Genomic DNA, 17,807 nt, shown 5'->3' on the forward strand with positions numbered 1-17,807 from the left:
GAGAGAGAGAGAGAGAGAGAGAGAGAGAGAGAGAGAGAGAGAGAGATTGATAAGCTGCAGAGTATCAAGAGAAAATCAGTGAAGGTCCTTTAATCTATGTCCTATAAGGACAGGTTAAAAGAACTGGGAAAGTTTAGCCCACAGGAGAATCTTCTGATGGTGGACATGATATCTCTCTTCAAGTATTTGAAAGGTTATGAAGTAGAGAAAAGATCATACATCATAAAAAGGCAAATTTAGGTTTGATTTCAGGGAAAGTTTCCTAATAATGATATCTTTCCAAAAGTGCAAACAGATTGTCTAAAGAGGTTAGATATCCCCCTTCTTTAGAAGTCTTTTCCAATTCTCCAATTCTATGATATAGCTGGGAAAAAAATGTTAGTGATCTAACCCAACCTTTTAATTTTATAAATGAGGAAACCAAGGTCACATGACTATTGAGTCTAAGAAGCAGAATTCAGATGAATCTGACTCCAAGACCAGTACTTTTGTATTCCCAATGCTTCATTGAACCAACTTTTAGAATTATTAAATAAAATATGCCTTTGATACACCTTATTCTTTTATTTGGCATATTTTTAAAAAAATGATTTCTATTCATCTTAGCTCATACCAGGTAGTAAGTCAATTCCGGGCAAGGCACAGAAGCTCTCAATGCTCTAGGCAACTCTCTAATCATAGCAAGAATTTATATAGCAACTAGTATCTTAAAAGCATTGTACTAGTGCCTTACAAATATTTCGTTTGATCTTCACAGCTCTGAAATATACCCATCCCTTCTCTGCCTCTATGATGCCTTGATCACAAATTTAAATACTTCAAGTTTGTTAAGTCTATAGAACATCTATTTTAAATTTGTTTCTTATATAAATAGAGATGGGCTTTGCCAGCAATCCCTAAATTAATCCAAATTAGGAAGATACTATAAAAAATGAATTGTATCCTTTTAAAGCCTACCATCCAAAATTGCTCCTAGGAAAACAGAGGCATTTTTCAAATGGTACAAAAATGGTAGACATCATGATTGAACCCAAGGAAGAATAAAAACAAAATAAGGAGATGGCTGCTAGTGCTATGAAAATGGTTTAACACATATATGTTAAAATAGCTTAAGCATATGGACAATTGAATAGTCTTTCTTGGTGTAACAACAACTCTTTAAGTTTTCTTTCTTTCTTTTTTATCTTACATAAGTCACTGTTGGTCTGCTTGAACAAACATCCAGTCTGCACAATGTGTGCTTCAGAAACTGTGATAAGCTCACCTTTGCTTTGCTTTAAATTTTGATCTAAGGTGCACTTAACGTATTTCTTCATAATCCTCTAAAATTAAAAAAATCAAACAAAAAAATCATAGCTATTATTCCTAATGTATTCTTTGTTAAAAGCCTTTTCTGGATTCCACAAATACAAAAAGTGGCCTTATTGCCTCATTATCTGCTTTGCAAAACCTTATTCCAAGTAATCAGGAATATCAGTGGCAGTCCACTCTGACATACTTAGATTAAAGTTGTTTGGAATGGTTTATAACAAAGTCTCTAAATGTTAAATCTCTTGTCTTCAGCTATATTTGTAAGTGGGCTATTGTAGTGACAAGAACATCCAATAAATGTAATGAATGAATAGGTGATAGTCAATCTTTTCTTTCTTTTTAAAGCCCCTTAAAATGTTTACTTGGTCTATTATTTCTTAGGTGATAAGTAAAGGGCTTGTCTTTCATTCTTCTCTCTGTTACTGAGTAAATATCCAGACTTCTAGAATAAGAGATTTGTATCATAGTATAATAAACTGTGCTCTTCATCTGAGTTAAACTAATCCTCTGAGGGTACTGTGGTATTTAAATATCCTCTGTCACATGAAGAATCAAAGCTAGAATACTGGCCAAGTGTCATGAAAGAACTTTATTGCAACAAACTTGCTCCTTCTGCTAATAGATAAGACTGTTCTTCAATTTCGTCCAATCATAATTAAGTACTTAAATGACAAAAATCCTTGTCACTAGAGACTTACAAATATGAAAAATGACAACTGACCAGTCTACAACTACATGTGCTGTTTTTCTCAGCCCCTTCTTCCCAAATGATGGCAATGACTGGGTAAAGAAGGAAGAAACTTTGGAGAAGGGTCTATCAGTACTTGCAATCATATATTTTCATACCCTGTGACCTTTCTGGTCTGACTTTTTGGGGATTATGAAGGTTGCAGGAGACAGTTTTGAAAGTTAGTGGCAGTATTGCCATAGGTACTTCTAATAGGGTCATAGGTTTTGCTATTAGTTCTGACTGTCTTTGCCCATAAAGTACCTTTTAATAGAACTGTAAGCACTTGAAGGACTCTTCTTTTGTCTTTGTGTGTCCTGTCCTTAACACAGTACTTGGCACATAGTCAGTGCTTGATTAATGCTTGTTGATTGACTTACTTCTAACTCCACGGTGGGACATCAGCTTAGGGTTCCTATTTGCTCTGAACACTTCTACAAGCATGGGAGAGTAGAGATAGGCAGTACATTTGCAAAATGCCTCCACTGTACAATCCTCTTCACCATAATATCTTTGTATAGTTACAGACACTTTAATGGTTATTAAAATTCCAAACTTTTTGTCTTCTACTTTTCCTTCTTTAGATCTGTGTATATGTATTATCTCTATGTGACTTGTGGTCAATGCCCATAAGAATAGGATAAATAGAGGAAAGTAATATAGCAAATTTTCAGAAGTTGAATACATTATCAAATTTTGTTATCTAATAAAATATAACTTCTTCTTAAGTGTCATAAATTAAGAAACAAACATATTTTTCCATTCTGAATTTGAAGCAATTCAAAGACTGGTTTCATGTAAAAAAAATGAGGCATAGAGAGAATTGGACTAGATGGCCTGTAAGGCCCCTTCTAGCTCTACATTTATAATCCTATAAGTAGCATTTTAGATGAATAGAAGAACTATATCTAGAGATAACCCAAAATATCACTGGCCTGAAAAGGGGGATGATTTAGCCTAAATCCTATCTGCCACTAACTCTGCATGTCCATCATTAAATGAATCATTCAAGCTCTCACAACTTCTATTATTTCTTTTGTCTTTTCTTTTTTCTTTCTTTCTTTCTTTCTTTCTTTCTTTCTTTCTTTCTTTCTTTCTTTCTTTCTTTCTTTCTTTCTTTCTTTCTTTCTTTCTTTCTTTCTTTCTTCCTTCCTTCCTTCCTTCCTTCCTTCCTTCCTTCCTTCCTTCCTTCCTTTCTTCCTTTCTTTCTTTCTTTCTTATCTTTTGTTTTTTAGAGGGGGGAAGGTAGGGCAATTGGGATTAAGTGACTTGCCCAAGGTCACACTACTAGTTTTGTGTTAAGTGTCTGAGGTGGTATTTGAACTCAAGTCCTCCTGACTCCAGGGCCAGTGCTCTATTCACTGCGCCACCTAGCTGCCCCTCAACTTCTATTATTTCATCAGCAAAATTGAAAATGAAGTTGCTTTGATAGTCTGTATGGTACCTTCTATCATTTTAGTTTCCTCCTGATAGTGACCAATTGATATCATAGGAATTTAGTAACAATCTCCATGTGTTGAGGTTGTTAATAGAAAGAAAATAGTGATATGTAAAATGTAGTACATAATATAACACGTAATTGGGATGTTTTTTTCAAGTATAGAAATTTATATTGCCTGCTCATTTTCAAAAAATTCATTTTACTCAGAAAACAAAACAAAACAAACATTGAAGTGGAAAAGAAATCAAATAATGAAGAATTGCTTAACATATTATGTATGCTTATTCAACAATGACATTTATTTAATTAGATATGATATATCTCATCATCATAATGAGCATCATCAGGATAGGGAATAAACCTGTGATTTTATCAATAAGGAAATCCAAAATGAGGAAGTTGCCTTTCCCAAAGCATATTGACACCTTCTCTGCAACTTATAGTCTTAGTTATCTAGAACACTGAGAGATTAAATAACCAACCCTGAATCACATATCGTTTGCAACAAAATTATAGTCAGAGTTTTCAAAAATACTTAGGGGATACATTATGTGGCCAGAGTAACACATCCAGTATATGGTGAAGGCAGGTTCTTTTTCTTGATACATTTCATTTCTTACATGACCATAGCTATCTCAAGTATTGACAAATAGTCAATATGACATATGACAAATAGTACTTTTTAGAGGGGAAAAAAGGACAACTGATTGATGCATTAAAAAATCTGGGAAACTTGTACAATGTTTAACAACTATGGATCTCCCACCAACACAAAGAGGTAAGCTGGAAGTATCTTCTCCTATCTCTTCATTCAAGACCTGATTAATATTTATAATTTTCTTACATGTACTTTTGAGTTTTTGGTGTGAAGTTTTTTTTTTACCCTATTTACAATGTTTTAGTTACTATGTATATTGTTTTCTTGGTTCTGCTTACTTCACTCTGCATCAGTTCATATAGATTTTCCTATACTTCTTGATATTCCTCACATGCGTCATTTCTTACAGAATAGTAATATTCCATTATACCCACCTATTACAATTTGTATAGACATTCCCCACTTGATAGATATCTACTTTGTTTTAACTACTTAGCTATCACAAAAAAATAATGGTATAAACATTTTGGATTATATGGAGATTTTTTTTTATTAATTGCTTCCTCAATAGTAGTCCAATACTGGAGTTTCAGATACAAAAGATATTGACATTTTAGTAACTTTATTTGCATAATTCCAAATTGTTTTTCCAAATAGGCGTACTATTTCACAGCTCCACCAATAATATATTAATGGGCCTATAGGCAGGATTTACACCAAGATCTTGGCATCAAGGCCAGCTTCTATTTACTATGCTATGCTATCTTTAAATATATATATATATATATTAGATTCAAGGACCAGAACACAAATACACAATAGAGAAAAAAAACAAAAACATATCATAAACTTAAATACCAAGAAAGAAAATAAAAGATGTCATGTGCATAGAAGAACATAAGAGAGTTTTCAAAATAAGTAACAATAAATTTTCATTTTAAAAAAGCCTCTATGAGAAATAATACATGTGTTGAGAATTGTCCATCTTTTCTTTGCTTCCTTGTAAGTTTTCTTTTATCTTTTTTAATATAATTTTTACCAATTACATGTTAAAACAATTTTTAAACATTTTAAAAAAAGTTTTGAACTCTAAATTGTATCCCTTCCTCCCTTTCCCGTCACTGAGACAGTAAGCAATCTGACAGTTTATACATGTCCAATCAAGTAAAATATTCCCATGACTCTCTCAGAAGGCTCTACTGCAAGTGGGCACAAAAATCCACTTGAACAATTAGAGGGGAAATGTCTTTAAATATGATTCTTTCATGTTTCTTTTGAGTTACTACAATTCCGCTTTGCTCATGGAGTACAGCAACTTCTTTGTTGCAGGCACACAATGCTAGGTAACCACTGTGACAAATGTCTTACATATCTCACTACTGATTTCAAAGTTCTTCAGAGAGATCTCAGTGTTCTTGTATCACTTCTTCTGACCTCCATGTGAATTCTTGCCTTGTGTGAGTTCTCTGTAAAATAGTCTTTTAGTCAAATATGCATAGGTTGTTGTTTTTTGTCCTCATTTCTCAAAGAGAATCATGACATCAGTGAGGTGATACTATGACATTCTAGTGAATGGGATTTAAGTGAGGGAGGCTTGTGCAAAATCACCAGCCTTACTTTCTCCTCTGGAGTCATCTGGATCCAGTGGCAAGGAACAGATCAGGATGACTGGACCTGGTCCTGTATGTAATGGGAGACCTTGACTTTTTTAAGCTAAGGTCTTTCCCAGACCTCATTTTGTCTGAGTCAACACTCATTCAATGACTAAAGCTAAATAAGAAATGGGAAAAAATGAACTCTTTTACCTAGTCAAAAAATACATTCATTTGGCATTTGAACAACATGGCCAGCCCATTGGAGTTGTACTCTCTGCAGTACAGTTTGAATGCTTGGCAGTTCAGCTTGAGAAAGGACCTTAGTGTTCAGTACCTTATCTTGCCAGGTGTCTTCAGAATCTTCCTAAGACAATTAAATGGAAGTGACTCAGTTTCTTAGCATGGTGCTGGCACACTTTCCAGGTTTCATAAGCATAGAACAATGAGGTCAGCACAATGACACCATAGACTTTTAGTTTGTTAGGTAGTCTAATACCTCTTCTATCCTACACTTTCCTTTGTAGCTTCCCAAACACTGAGTTAGTACTGGCAATGTGTGTGTCAACCTCATCATTTATATATAATGTATATACATTACTGGAAAGTATACAGTTGTAGGGTTAAAGGAATATAATATCTTCCCTGTCCATTGATAGGTCTATATGACCACCTGTTCCTTTTTCCCTTTGAACATGGGCCATGTTCCCAGTTCTAGAGGTAAACAGGTACTTTGTGGATGTCTTGCTGCTTTGAACCCAGGCCCAATTCACAGCTGGGACATATCCTGAGTCACACAGAGCCCATCAGGTGAAAACTATATATATTCAGGGAGATTTATATTGCCTTGGAGGAAGAACTTTCCTAAAGGGAAGCTTGTTTAGGTGGAGGCTTGCTTGCAGGAAGACTTTTACACCTTTTACCACTATGCCAATTAGGCACTGAGTCATGTGGGTTGTGATCCTATTAGTTAAAAACTATACATATTGAGAGGTTGGTATTTTACTTTGGAAGTCACTCATGGGAAGAATATTTCTGTGTAATTTTGCCAGACTATACTCTGGGTAGTCATTATTGAGGAGTGCTGTACCCCACCACCACCTCCCTTTTGTGAACTCAGATGTTGGGGTTCTTTGGTCTGGTGATTAGGCATCTATTACTTTGTTTAGACAGTTGGAGCTCTGTCTATTGGAATGTACTCCTTTCTACTTATCTGTTTGTATTATTTGATTTAAGTAAGATCTCTAATCCCTTTAAAGCTGTTTTTCCTTTAGAAAAGCCGATAAAAGAACCTGTGCTAACAGCCCACAGTGTGTGCTAGTTGTGGTTGCTACTACAACTGTCATGGTAAGTTAAACTTATCCACAGCATTCAAAATTTCTCCATTTGTTGTAACCAATGGTTCCACATATGGATGGTATAGTACTAACTAGTAGAGAAGCTGTTTTCTTGGTGTTCATTGTTAGTCAAAATTAGCACCAGTAACCAAGGATCAATCCATATTTGTTGCATCTCAGCCTTAAAGACTGTATTAAGTGCACAATCATCTGTGAATAGAAAGTTGCACAGCAATTCTCCATTTACTTTAATCTTGGCTTGTAGCTTTTTGAAATTAAATTTTTTTTTCATTCTAATTAAAGACATCTGACAATATTGCTCAAAACAACATGCTAAAAAGCATAGGAGAACTTGAGAGGATTCTGAGAAGATGGTGGAGTAGGTCAGAAAATCCCAGGCTTTCAAGATTTACCCCCACAAGAGTTCAAATAACACCTTAGGGTGAACAAAGCATGGGTGGATATAAATAAGAATATGGGCACAACCCAGGCCTTCCTGGAACCATTTGAGAAGATCAGAAGAAAAATTCTAGGATGAAATTTGGTCTCTGTGAAGAGTAAAGGCTAGGTTTCATGTTAACAATGAGAGGCAAGTGCTGGGGTTAGTTAGTGTGAGAGGCTGCCTTGGCCCCAGCCACAGGAACATTTACTCCTGGGATAGTGAGGGGACTTGGGTGTCTGAGCCTGGGGAAGACTGAGGGAACCTCTGCTGATCCAGCTGTGCTGTAAAGGAATGCCAGACCCAACTGTGCTGTGAATAATGGCAGGGGAGAGAAGGAACCAGCATACTCCCAGTAATTACAGAAGAAGTGCGGCAGAAAGACACTGGCTGCACACACTTACAGGAGGTTGGAGGTTTGGCTTTGGCTCCAGGCTAGAGAGGAGAACTGAAAATCTCAGGCAACAGGCACCATTTCCCATACCCCAGGGCTAGAGGTGATTAAAAATATTAAGCTATTACCACAAAAATAAAATGCACAGGCAAAGGAGAAAGAATTCAAACACAGAAAGTTATTATGGGAGTAGAGATGACTGGGGTTCATCTTCAGAGGAGGATACTGAAGTAAAGAAACCCTGAAACAATAATATCAAATGGTCACCTGCTCAAAAAGAATTCATAGAAGATCTTAAAAAAGACTTTAAAATTCAAATGCCAGAGATGGTGAAAAACTAAAATAAATAAATAAATAAGGATAATCCAAGAAAAACAAGAAAGGTCTGAAAGGAAAGTCAACCAATTAGAAAAGGAGATCAATAATCTTAAAGAAGAAAATGACAACTTGAAAATTAGAATTAGGCAAATTGAAGCCTGTGAAATTATAAGAGATCAAGAAATAATTCAACAAAATTGAATAATGAAAAAACAGAAGAGACAGTGAAACAACATATAAGAAAAACAACAGATTTAGAAAATAGGTCAAGAAGAGAAAATATAAAAATAATTGGATTAACTGAAAGTTGCAATCAAAAAAAGAATATTGATACAATAATACAAGAAATAATTAAATAGAATTGTCCTGAAGCATTAGAACAAGAGGGGAAAGTAGAAATACAAAAAAACCCATTCATTGATCACCACTTAAAAGAGATCCTATGAGGAAAACTCATAGGAATATTATAGTCAAATTCCAAACCCCCCCATCTCAAGGATAAAATATTAAAAAGATCAAGAATAAAATAATTTAAATATGATGGTGCCACAATTAGAATTACATAAAACCTAGCAGCAGAGACATTAAAAGACTGCAGGTTTTGGAACACAACTTATCAAAGAGCCAAAAATACTGGGGCTCAGACCAAAAAATATCGCACCCTGCAAAGTTAAGTATTATCCTGAATGAAAAAAAATAAACAGTTGATAAATTCCCAGACTTTCAAAACTTTGTTTAAAAAAATCCTGAACTTAATAGAAGATTCAACATACAAGAACTGAGAGAAATATAAAGCACATACCAAAGACTGATTATAAAGGATTCATATGGATAGACTATTTACTTTTCATATATGTAAAATGTATATCTAATATTCTTACTAATAATAGGGTAGTTCATAAGAAAGGTTGGGGTAAACCAAGTATGATATGAATTTTAAAAGTAAAACCATTAAGAAACAGCTAAAAGAGGGGTGGCCAGGTAGCACAGTGAGTAAGAGCACTGACTCCAGTGTTGAGAAGACCTGGAGATCGAATCCTGGGCTCAGACACTTAGCACCCACCCAGAAACACCTGGCCGTGTAACCTTGAGCAAGTTACTTAACCCCAATTGCTTAGGGGCGGCCAGGTGGCTCAGCGAGTAAGAGCACTGGCTCCAGTGTCGGGACGACCTGGATCAAATCCAGGCTCAGATACTCAGCACCACACCCAGAAATAACTGGCCCTGTAACCTTGAGCAAGTTACTTAACCCCAATTGCTTTAAAAAAAAACAAACAAACAGCTAAAAGAGTAATTATTTAATAAAATGAGGTGCAAGAGGAAGAATCAATACAGAGAAATTAGATGGGGGGCGGGGGGAAGGCCGGTATCTAGTATCCTACTTTATCAGGAATGGGTTTAACAGGGATAAATACATACATACATATATGTATATATTTAGAAGAATGTAAAAATCTTCTAAATTCAGAAGAAATAAAATTGTAGGGGCATAGGGAGGAGGGCAAGAACAAAGTAGGGATCTTTAGAGGGGAGAATGAAGTAATAGGTAAAAGGGGGTATAGAAGAGCATTTAAATTTGTGGGAAAGGGAGAATAGGGAAGGGATCCTTGGAAGGTGGTAGGCAAGTAATAAGAGGACAAGGTAGTGGGTAAAAATAAAGTAGAGGAGGCAAGAGGGTTAGGAAACAAGAGATGTATAAACATAAAAACAAAGAACAGGTATAGAATATGTTTGGGAAATATATGTCTATATGTGTGTGTGTGTGTATCTATAGCTATAGAGAAACATATCTAAACTTTATTTTAGCCTTACAAGTGTGGTGGGGAGGGAAAAAAAGAACAAAGTAAAAAAGTGCACAGCAGAGAACGATAGAAAATTTACAAGGAAGCAGAGAAAAGATGGACAATTCTCAACACATGTGTTATTTCTCATATAGGCTTTCTTGAAATGAAAATTTATTTTTACATATTTTGAATCCTCTCTTATGTTCTGCTATGCAAACAGCATGCTGTCTCCTCTTTGCTTTCTATTTAATTTCCAATATTTAAGTTTATGGTATGTTTTTACTTTTTTTCTCTATTCTGTATTTGTGTTCTTGCCCTTGAGTCTAAAATTAAAAAAAAATGGGATCAAGCACATAGTCCTGCTTTACTCCATTTGTGACTGAGGAAGTATGAGAGCATTATCCATTGTTCACTCATTATCCATTATCCATGTAAGCCTGCCATCATGGAAATAGCATACAATACTTATGAACTTCTCTGAGCAACCGAATTTTGCCATGATCTTCCACAAAGCCTCACAACTGATGGTATCAAAGGCCTTGATCAGATTGATGAATGTTGTACACAGACCCCTGTTCCACTTGTGGCATATCTCCTGGAGTTGTCAGGCAGTAAACACCATATCAACTGTCTCTCTGCCCTTTCTGAAGTCACACTGGCTTTTAAGTAGATTACTATTTCCTAGATGAAGGATCAGTGAGGATTCTGGGAAGCATCTTGCCAGGCATGACTAAGAGATAGAACCCTCTCCCCACCCCATTGACTGTCATAGGACAATCTATTTCCTTTTCCTTTATAGAGATGGACAACAGGAACATCCTTGAACTTCTGAGAGATAACCTCCTCTTGCCATAGAACCTAGAAGATTTCAATCAACTTCTGTAAGAGTAGTGTACTTCCTGCCTTGTATATTTCAGCTGAAATAGAATCAGCACCATAAGAGTAGCCTTATGACTTTCAAAACCTCTTCTTCAGTTGGAAGTTTGGCTAGAGAGGGATTGACTTCAATAACCTGACAACCTGAGGTATATGGTCAATGGCTTTAGCATCAATTGAAAACAGTCTGTTGAGAACACTGTCAAAGTGTTCAAACCATCTCTAGGATCATGTCCTTATCACTAGTCAATGTGACTCCATCACAATTGAGTAGATATTTAACCTATAAGCAACCTTCAGGGCATCATAGAAGCTCTTTGGGTTGTTACTATCAGCACAAAACTAAATTTCATCTTCCTTCTTACTGAGCCAAAAGTCTTGCATTTCTCTAAGCTTTGTTCACACTTTGCTTTTAATGGAGTTAAAGGCTGCTTTTTTTTTTTAAAGCAATCAGGGTTAAGTAACTTGCTCAAGGTTACACGGCCAGTTATTTCTGGGTGTGGTGCTAAGCATTTGAGCCCGGATTCGATCCCCAGGTCATTCCAACACTGGGGCCAGTGTTCTTACTTGCTGAGCCACCTGGCTGCCCCTAAATGCTGCTTTTTAGAGATAAACTATCTTGCTAGCAAGCCCTTAGGAGTTCTCATTTTTCTTTTAGTAGCTTCTGAATTTCCCCACTATTTTCAACAAAACCAATCCTGATGTCTATGAGTGTTCTCAAACACAGTGCTTTACACCAAATCTCTGAAAGCTACCCACTCCTTTTCTGCTCCACTGTTGCTAATCATGTATTGATTCAACTTTCCTTCTAAGTTAGCAATAAACTATTCACCTTTAGAGAAGTAATCTAGTCTGTTGACATCAAGTCTTCTACTAGTCATCTTGTTTTGGAATTGCCTTTTTTGTTGAATGCAAATGTTTAGATTAGAGATGATAAGTCTCTGATTGGTGTAGCACTCGGCACCACACATTGCCTTTGTTATTCCTGTCTGTCTCTTCCCCTTACAATGACTTAGTCTATTAAATGTAAATGTTTGCAGTGAGGGTGCATCTACAAAGTTTTATTGTGTTTAGAGAAATGGAAAAGGTGTTGGTGATGATGAGGTCATGAGATGTACAAGCCTTCAGTAGTGATTGTTGCTGTTGCTATATCAGACTCCATACTTCCCAAGGACTCCCTGCCAAGTATGATAGTCTATCCCTACCCTGGCATTAAAGTCAGCCAAAATTACAAGCTTGCCGCCTTTTGCTATATTGATGATGAAGGTCTCCAGGTCTTCATAATTTTTTTCTTTCATCTCACAAGGGTTCATCACAGTAGGAACACATACACTGCTATTAGTGCCATCGTGCTTTACTTCAAATGGCAATTGGATAGCCATAAACCTGTTGTTCACTTCTTTTGAGAGTTTTACAAGTTTGTTGACTAGATTAGTTTTGCTTATAAGACCTATGCCAACTTTTGGTGCTACACATCACTGTAACCACTCCAGGAAAAAAAAAATGTGTATCCAGGGGCGGCTGGGTGGTGCAGCGAGTGCAGCACTGGCCCTGGCATCTCAGACACTTAACACTTACTGACCCTGTGACCTTGGGCAAGTCACTTATCCCCAATTTCCCTGCCTTCCCCCCTCAAAGAAAAAAAAGAAAGAAAAAATGTGTATCTTGTTCCAACTTTTCTTAGCTGACCTTCATTTGCCAACCTTTTTTCACTCAGGGTTGCTATATGGAATGCTGTAATACCTGTTTAGTTCTCTCACAATGAGAGCTATTCACCTTTCAGGTCTATTTGACTTCTTATTATCCATAGACATGCACACATTCCATGTACCAGTGGTGAGTGGCATCATCTTCACAAAGGTTTTTGTACATTTGTGTGTGTGTGTGTGTGTGTTTGTTTTGACTACAGGATAGGATTCCCATATGCCATTGTAAGCAGGCCAGGGTTAGGTTTGGTGAAGCAGACTATTTTTAGGGTGTCTTTTCTAGCCCCTCTATACGCCAGGAGGTGGACAGTGTGGTCTTCAAAAAACAAACAAAGCTGCTTCAACACCTAGGTGACTGCTGAATCACACTGCTGCTTCAATTCAGAGAAAAGACAACCCTATGATGTGAGGCACCTGTGTGCAGTGTTGTGACTACAGCTTCCAGTGTATCCACATCTGCTGCTTCATTGCTTGCCCATTGCCATGAGCCTCTGAGGTAGATAAAAATGGTAAAATGGCATGGTTGATGCATTTTGATTCACACATAAATTGTATTTAAGTGAGATAGAGTTGCCAAAGTTACTGGCCTCATGCTCTTTTCCAGAGTTATCAAAGTCTACCATGGCAACTGTGATGTCTAACCAAGCTCTAAGCACTACACAGTGCCTTATTCTGCTCTCTTTATGGCTTGTTGGAAGAAATTTTCCCATCTGCTCATTCTGCTAGGGGAAGTCATTAGAGTTTTAGGGTAGACACCCTAACTCACTGATGGATTTGAGACCTATCAGTTACCCTTTACATGTTTTTGCCATATGCCAAATGAGTTTATCAGAGTGTGGCCATTACACGTGCTACAGCTTGTTGGAGCACCAGGTGAGAGTTGGGTGTCAGGTGGATATGAAAGGTGGACGAGCAGCCCTGAGACACACTCAGCAGCCCTCCCGCCAGAGGTATTAGTCTTCCTTGACACCCACACATACCACCCAAGTCATAATAAAGCATTCAAGGAAGATGTTGAGACCTTCTAAAATAAGTCCTAAATATTAAAAATCTAGCCTTACATTTGTTAAATGAAGTATCCAAAGGCTATACATAGTGTTTCACTGCATATTAGATGATATTGTGTAAGTTTAAAATCTTGGGCTTTTTAAATTAGATTTGTTATTTTATTGGTACCAAGAACCTCTTAGTATAGGGTTCAACCAAAGAAAAATTCCCTTTGTAAATGCAGATTGGCAACTGTATTGCAACATATAATCTTAGAAAGTTGCTAGGAACTCAACAATGTTAAGTGATTCACCCAATATGTATCAAAGGAATAACGTGTACACAAGTGTTCCTGACTCTTAGGCTAGTCCTCTGTCCACCATTCTAATTACTTTAGCAAAAGATTATAAAAATGTGTTGTCATTCCTTAACACACACACACACACACACACACACATACTTTCTTGTTTGTCTAACTTCATGAGTTTAATGATGATGAAATAACACAGAAACTTAATTTTCAGATTCTCTCTTATAAGAGGGGCACCAAAAGATGCTTTCCGGAAAATACACCTGCATTATAGTTTTAATTGTCAAGTAGGTGACAACAGGCCACTTATACTTGAGTTCCACATTATGTATCAATTAATCAGTTAACAAACACTTATTAAACATCTATAATGTACCAGGCATTGCGCTAGGCACAAGGGAGATGTAGCCAATAAGGAAAGAGTCCCTGTCCTTAGGGAGCTTATATTCTATTGGGGGAAAGAAAATGTATCTAAGCATATAACAATATGTTTAAATCAAATACTAGATGACTGGGAGAGAGGAAGATACTTATACCTGGTATGACCCATAAAGACTTCATTTATAAGGTGCCACTTGAATGGAATTTTGAAAAAAAAAGTGAATTCTAGGAATCATAGGTGAGAAAGGGATACCTTCTAGGCATGGGGTATGGTAAATACAAAAGCATAGCGCTTGGAAAAATGTGATGAATGAGGACTAGCAGGAACTGGTCTGGCTGGGCTATAGAATATTGGAATAGAAGAAATATTTAAATAAGATGAAAAAGGTAGATTGATGACAGTGTAAAATGCTTTAAAAGCCAGCTGAGTAATCATTAGTCCTAAAGGTAACAAGAAACCCTTAGAGATTATTAATATATGTGTATTTATTCTCTTTATTTTTATTCTTCATATATTTCTAAATTCTAAATATTGTTTCTTCTACTAGATTGGAATCTCTGAGTTTCCATTGTTATATTTTTGTTCTATTTTTTTCATATTTGTATATAGCACCTAGTTAAAAGACTATCACTTAGTAGGTGCATAGCAATTATTTGTTGATCGTTTATTGAATGGATTAAAGAGAAGGTCAGCACTTTAGGAAAATCACTTTACCAACTGTGTGGAAAATGGATGGGAGAGAGAACACAATTTAGGGGAAAAGACGGATTAGGAAGCTGTTGAAAAGTCAAGGAAAGTAGAGATAAGTACTTGAATTAGGATGCTGGCTATGTGGGTAGAAGGAAGGAGAGAGATGTTGTAGATGTAGAAAAACAACATGTGACAATGTGTTGCATATATGGGAGAGGGAGAGTGATGAGTTAAAGGAAACACCAAGGTTTTGAATTTCAGCTATGAGAGGATGGTGGGACCCCTTGACAAAAATAGGGAAGTTTAAAAGTGTGGGGGGTGAGTTTTGAAGGAAAACAATGAGATCAATTCTGAACATGTATAATAGTAATGGAATTTAAAGATCCCCCTGGATTGGCTTGGTGTTCCGGTTGGGTGTTAAAACTCAGAGCTTGTGAATCCCACTTGTGGGATGGACTTGTTGACTTGAAAAGAGACAGCTGAACTGGGAGGAGCTGGTGCCTTGGATTTAGAGAGGGACAGGCAGAGAGAAGAGAGGAAGAAGAACTTTTGGAAGCAGCATCATGGAGGCAGAGAGAGAGGATGGCTGAGGGCCAGATTGAGCTGCCCAGTACTCGAGAGCTGCCACCTAGAGATGCCAAGGACTGAGGAGACATGGCTGTGATGCCGGTATTTTGTCTGTCTGCTTTGATGTTGTTTTGCCAGATTCGTCTGTTGGTGAAGGACAGTGTTGTTGTTGCAGAGGTTCTGGACCCTTGCTGTTGGTCCAGAAGCCCTGAAGAAGGTTTTTCTTATTGTATGTTTACAGAAATCCTGGAAGAAGGTCTTGCTGATATTTTCAGGGGTCCTAAGACTGTTCTGCAGGCAGAGCATGAATTGATAAGGACATTGGCAATGTAACTTGTGACCTTGTTAAGCTTTGTCTCCCCAGGAACAGAGATTGTTGAGAATTTGCCTTGGGTCAAGATGAAGAAAAGACCTCTCTTTGGGTATTAAATTCTGTGATGATATCTTAACCTTGTTGTAACTCAGGAGTAGATGGCCTTTGTGCTCTCTACTGCCCCTTTTGAGAAGGTGCTTGGCATTAACTCGTGATGATTGTAATTCAGTTGTGATCCAGGGGTGGGAAACTTTTGACTTTTTTGTGCTCTGTGACTGACAAAATGAATACTTTGTTTATGATTGGAAACTAATCTCTATTTGAGAAGAGGGACTATTTGATTGATTAAATGAATGTACTGCCCAGGAATGGAGTAGTACTTGGAAATTCTATATCCTTCCCTCACCCCAATATACATTTTTAAACAAAAATGTACTGAATTACATTTGGTGAATGCTGTATTTTTATTTTCTCTGTTCTGTGAATGTTTTGCCTTAATGTGAAACTGAATAAAATGGAGAGTTGCTATGCTGGTATTCTGAACCTTGGAAGTTGCCTTTGGAAGTTGTATTACAACATGATGAGTTGTAAGCTCAGGAAAGAGACTAGGGATGGAAATATAGATGTGAAAAATCATATGCATAGCAATGATAATTAAATTTACAGGAGCTGATGAGGTCTCACAGATAACATAGACAAGAAAAAATGCAGGACAAGACTTTAGGGCACACCCATCATATTTCTGGCATATTATTTAGATGATGGATCAGCAAAAGAGACTGAGAAGGAGCAAACAGAGAGGTAGCAGAATACTCCAGAAGTCGAGCAGCATCGTGAAAACTCACAAAGGACAGAATAATCAGGAGATAGATGGGATCATCAGTGCCAAATGCTTCAGAGAAGAAAGGAAGGATAAAGACTGAGAAAATATCATCAGATATGGCATTTAAGAGATTACATGAAACTCTGGATAAAGTAAGTGTAGTGGTATAATGAGATTGAAAGATAGGCTGCAAAGGGTGGAGAAGCAAGTCAAAAGTGAGGCAATCAAAGAAGCAAGTATAGGCAGAGATGAACAAATGATGTCAAGGGATTTTGAAATGTTGAAAACCACAAAAGAGGGAGCTAGGGTTAATTGTCTATGTTTTCTCAGGGACTAATGTGCACTATAGGGTGCTGGTGTGGGAGACTTGAGGAAAGAATAAAAAGCTGAAAACCATCTCTTTGGGAAGTTGGACAGAAACTCAAGAAATAATTAAAGGATTACCTTGCTGTGATTAATACCCAGTTGACATTAGATATAAATTTGTAGTAAACCCAGTTGGCTCAGTTTTGTGTGTGATTCCTCCTAATCTATTATAATAGCTCCATTCAGCAACACATGAGTAGGAATATAATAGAAGAATTGTATGAATAATCCATAATTGGGATTTGTCAAGGCATATGTACCAAGAGGGCATGGATGCAACGGATATAAAAGTACAGCATAGTATAGAACTGAGGTAACCCTAGATCCAGATAGGATAGCATAAAGAACAAATAAGGTTACTAATGTATTGAAAACATGTTCAATCAACTATTGTGGGCATTGTTTTGCTCATAAAAATAAACTTTTCATATAGTCATTTGCGTGGTAGGAATGACAATAATTTCTGGATATTTCCCTTCTCCTACACCAGAAATGAGTCTCCTTTTTCAACAAAGAAAAAGAGATGAAGAAAAGAAGCCAGTAGGGCAATGAAGTATTATGTTATACGCAATATCTATCCCCCCAAATCTCTTACTTTTATGAGGAGGCTTATTTCTTTTTCTATTCTTTGGAACCAAAATTGGTCACCATAATGACTCAGAACTTGGCTTACTTTTAATGTTCTTTTCATTTAAATAATTTTAGTAATTATATATAGTGTGATTATTTTTACTTTGTGTTAGTTCAAATATGCATTTCTGTGTTTCTCTACTTTATTGCCATTTCTTACTACATTACTCTTCTGCTATATTAATATACTGCACAGTATGTTCATTCACCATTTGA

The sequence above is a fragment of the Petaurus breviceps genome, unplaced genomic scaffold (genome assembly GCF_028583685.1).
Source record: "Petaurus breviceps papuanus isolate PSGF00001 unplaced genomic scaffold, PetGlider_PUasm1.0 91133, whole genome shotgun sequence".
Lineage (NCBI taxonomy): Eukaryota > Metazoa > Chordata > Mammalia > Diprotodontia > Petauridae > Petaurus > Petaurus breviceps.